The sequence below is a fragment of the Eriocheir sinensis genome, unplaced genomic scaffold (genome assembly GCF_024679095.1).
Source record: "Eriocheir sinensis breed Jianghai 21 unplaced genomic scaffold, ASM2467909v1 Scaffold1617, whole genome shotgun sequence".
Taxonomy (NCBI): Eukaryota; Metazoa; Arthropoda; class Malacostraca; order Decapoda; family Varunidae; genus Eriocheir; species Eriocheir sinensis.
The window spans coordinates 37,822-42,757 of record NW_026110981.1 but is presented as its reverse complement, the minus strand read 5'-3'; positions in this window follow the sequence as shown (position 1 = coordinate 42,757).

Here is a 4,936-nt window from a genome sequence, read left to right as displayed (position 1 = left end):
TATTCTTCCCTCCCTCCTTCCTTCCCCCGTGCCTGTCTTAGCTAGGAATGCTTAGCTAGGAATAAATAATGGGGAATTAAGAGGACTTCTTATGATGTCCCCCACCTCTTAGGACTAGTTAGCCAGTATCTTAGTTAATCAAATCAAGGTGTCTGTCATAACGCGCTTTAAAAGTGGCTGTTGTTGGGGCAGTTACCACACTCTCATTGTCATCAGGGTTGTGTGGGCTGCCGGGTGCTCCGGTAAGGGCGATTAGGCGAGGTGTGGCACTGTTACGTAAGACTTGCACTTCAAGGGTTCATGGCGCGGGTTCATGGCAGCGCTGACGTACTTACCTAGCGAAGATAGAGTCGGACTGGGGTGCTGAAGGGGGCCGTGCCATCTAGTGGCTGGAGTGGGCCCGGACCCATATAAGCTAAAATATCAAAATATTCAAATAATACACATTGGCATGGGTTAAGTCCAGGGGCCCATGTGTCATGCCCCGGGATTTTTTTTCTATTTCCTCTATTTCCCAACACGTCCTCTGCGTGTATCGAAACACACGAGAAATTAATCAAGGCAAGGTGTGGGTATTCGCCGGCTGCCTGGGATTGAACCCGCGACCAACGTGACGGGAGAGCCACTCCTTACCGAGTCGGCCGAAAAGGTACCCCGCTGGCTAAGTGGGTTATGGGAGGCTCGTTCATCAGGCATAGTTGCCGCACTACACATGTACCTTGGGGGGCCCATGTGCCATTGACAGTTAACTTAGCATATAAGTTGTGATCAATATTGAAAATTTAATGAATTAAAATATGTGGGTCCTGCAGAGCGCTTCGGCGGAAGTGGGACCAGATAAATAAGAAACACGACTAAGTACATTGGCACACGGGCACATAGGCCAGTCCGACCCTGAGTGAAGATGCTTACCCAGTGAAGGTATAAGAGGCAAGAGAGTCATAAGGGCCTGGTGCCTCTTCTCTGTTTCTGTTCAGCCTCAACCTGGTCATATCTGTTCTTAACCCGGTGGTAGCAGCGGGGATCATGTTTCTTAAAGGCCCCTCCAAGCGAATTAATGAAAAAAAATCATCACTCACGCAAACCATTTCATAATATATATCAACGCATTTGTGATCAGTTTATGCTTCATCTATTTTTGGGGGGTTATGTCATGGCAAAAATTTGGCCCGTTGCTGGTACACGGTAAAGCCACAAATTTGGCCCGTCGCTGCTACCGGGTTAAACATATTCACACTAGTGCTGTTGATTACATGTTCAATGAGGCTGTTCCACTTGTTAGTAATCCTCAGGGTTGGCATTACCCCCCCCCCCCCCCCCAAAAAAAAAAAAAAAAACAGCCAGCCAGGCAGGGAACTCACAGGCACAGGTGGGCAGCACAAGTCGGAAAACATACACTCCATAAAATGATTGCTTGCACCCTTGACTCCCAGTGGCACCAACCAACACCTGCCATTATTATTGTATCAGAATATTGTTAAACACTAGAAAAAATAAATGCATTTCATATGTTACACTGCCATTGAAAATTATGATATGTTTTTTCTACAGAGAGAGAGAGAGAGAGAGAGAGAGAGAGAGAGAGAGAGAGAGAGAGAGAGAGAGAGAGAGAGTCTAACCAAGATAGCCAGCCAAACAGAGCACAAGATATGTACAACATATGCACACCTAAAAAGTAAACTTTCATGTGTTATATAATGAATTAGCTTGCGTGAGTCCCCCATCCAGTACATTGTCCCGTCCACCAGGCTCAGCCCAGCAATAGGTCTGGCTTGGCCCGCTCAGGCATCACACATATCAGGCTGCATTGAGTTCATTGTATGCTGCACATCATGGTATTAATGTTTTTTTTTTTTTTTTTTTTTACAGCAAAGGAAAAAAAAAAAAAAAAAAAAAAAAAAAAAAAAAAAAAAAAAGCCTAAAAAAAAAATAAAAAAAAAAAGAAATAAAAAAGAAAAATCGGGAGAAGGGAGGAGGAGAGGGTGTCCCCCTACTCTCCTTCAAGAAAGCAGGCAAGAGGAAATACAGAGGAAGGAAGAGAGATGAGACAGAGAGTTTAGAGGCGTGAGAGAAAAGGATGAGAGGTGCTTTAAAAGGGCATAGGGGACAGTATAGATAGGGATGAGAGGGATGAGAATGAGAGAGGGAAGGGGGAGGGGGGGGAGGGGAGGGGAGGCATGAGTTCAGAAGAGTCAGCAGAGTGAGCGTGGAAATAGAAGAAGAAGAAGAGAGGCAGATTGCGGCGGAATTTTTAAGAGGAGAAGACTATCAGTATGAGAGAGAGAGCTGATGATGAGACGAAGAGCCTTTGCCTCTGTCCAGAAGAAGCTGTGTGTGAGGCCCCCACACATGAGATGCATACTCCATACGAGGGCGGACAAGGCCCCTGTATATGAACAGCAACTGTGCAGGGGAGAAGAACTGGCGGAGACGGTACAGAACGCCCAGCCTCGAGGAAGCTGATTTAGTAAGAGATGAGATATGAAGTTTCCAGTTGAGATTTTGAGTTAAGGATAGACCGAGGATGTTTAGTGTTGAGGAAGGTGATAGCTGGGTGTTGTCAAAGAATAGGGGATAGTTGTTTGGAAGATTGTGTCGAGTGGATAGGTGGAGAAACTGTGTTTTTGAGGCGTTGAAGGACACCAGGTTCTTCTTGCCCCAATCGGAAATAATAGTAAGGTCTGAGGCTAAGCGTTCTGCAGCCTCCAGCCTTGAGTGAGCCCTTGTGGTCAAAACACCCACCCTTCAGGGGTTCAAGATCATGTGGGATGTGCTCACTACTCCAGGTCCATAACTCATAGAGAATGAACTCCAACACTTAAGCCCTGAACTTAGATATTTAGATGAATTGTATGTTTTTAATCAGTTTCTCATATTCCAACTTTGCCCTGAGAGTCAGTTTTTTACCTAGTTTTTAACCCGTCCGCTGCGATTGGCACGGATTTGGCTTTCACTGGTAGCCTGGTAACGTAGAGTCCCAGGTCTTTCTCTGCCTCTGTGGTGGATAGTGGAGTGTTTCCCATGTGGTATTGGTGTGCTGGATATCCCTTCACTGGTAGCCTGGTAACATACACTCCCAGGTCTTTCTCTGCCTCTGTGGTGGATAGTGGAGTGTTTCCCATGTGGTATTGGTGTGCTGGATATCCCTTCACTAGTAGCCTGGAAACATATAGTCCCAGGTCTTTCTCTGCCCCTGTGGTGAATTGTGGAGTGTTTCCCGTGTGGTATTGGTGTGCTGGATATCCCTTTACTGGTAGCCTGGTAACATACACTCCCAGGTCTTTCTCTGCCTCTGTGGTGGATAGTGGAGTGTTTCCCATGTGGTATTGGTGTGCTGGATATCCCTTCACTGGTAGCCTGGTAACGTATAGTCCCAGGTCTTTCTGTGCCTTTGTGGTGGAAAGTGGAGTGTTTCCCATGTGGTGTTGGTGTGCTGGATATCCCTTCACTGGTAGCCTGGTAACACATACTCCCAGGTCTTTCTCTGCCTCTGTGGTGGATAGTGGAGTGTTTCCCATGTGGTATTGGTGTGCTGGATATCCCTTCACTGGTAGCCTGGTAACATACACTCCCAGGTCTTTCTCTGCCTCTGTGGTGGATAGTGGAGTGTTTCCCATGTGGTATTGGTGTGCTGGATATCCCTTCACTGGTAGCCTGGTAACATACACTCCCAGGTCTTTCTCTGCCTCTGTGGTGGATAGTGGAGTGTTTCCCATGTGGTATTGGTGTGCTGGATATCCCTAGGACTTTACATTTTTCTTCATTGAATTGTAGCAGCCACTTTTTGTTCCATTCCTATAACTTGGTGAGGTCTTCTTGTAGGAAATCCACAGTCAAGGGGCTAAGAAGAATTTTCCAGGCTTTTTTTCCCCGATGCAAATAGCTATAACCTGAGCGGGGTGATGAATGTACCCTCTTTACCCCCCTCCCACAGGCACTCCCGAAGGAACAGTGGAGGAAGTACCAGCTGATGACCGGAGAAAGCAGGGAGAGGCTGGAGTGCCGAGGGGTGCCGCTGTGGTGCCTGGACTAGGCGGCCCGGGAGGAAAAGCACCAGGCCGAGGAGATGAAGAGGGACATTGCCGACTTGGTGGACATGTACCGGATGGGCAATGGTGTCTGGTGTGTGCGTGCGAGTGTATGCGTACATGTGTGTGTGTGTGTGTGTGTGTGTGTGTGTGTGTGTGTGTGTGTGTGTGTGTGTGTGTGTTTACCTAGTTGTGACATATGGGAAAAGAGCTATGCTGGTGCTGTCCCGTCTCCATATCCACTCTTATCCAATTTTTCCTTAACCTGGTGGCAGCAGCGGGGATCATGTTTCTTAATGGTCCCTCCAAGCGAGAAAAATGAGAAAAAATCACCCCTCTTACAAACCATTTCATAATATATATCAAAGCATTTGTGATCAGTTTATGTATCATCTATTTTGGGGGGTTTATATCATGGCACAAATTTGGCCCGTCGCTGCTACACGGTAAAGCCACAAATTTGGCCCATCGCTGCTACACGGTAAAGCCACAAATTTGGCCCGTTGCTGTTACTGGGTTAAATTGACCTCTCTTTTGGACACTCCTCTGAGCGCTTTTTGTGGGAGCAGCAAATAGCAGGCTTTTTTTTTTCATTAGTGTTTCCTTTTTTTTTTGCCCTTGAGCTGCTTCCTCTGCTGTAAAAAAAAGAGAAAGTATATAATCCCTGTGATCACTGCTCCTCATCCTCACATGGAAATACCAGCAACAAGAACAATGCAACTTACACCAATCCTTAATTTGTTCCCTTCCTCACCCTTCCCCACACCCATCGTGCTGCCTCGGCCAGGAAGCACTCGCTGGAGACTCACAAGCTGCTGGGTGACTCGGAGGGCTTCGGGAACAGCCTTGAGGAAACTGCCGATAATCTGAAGCAGCTCTTGTCCAAGGTGAGGTGTTAGTGACGGGGT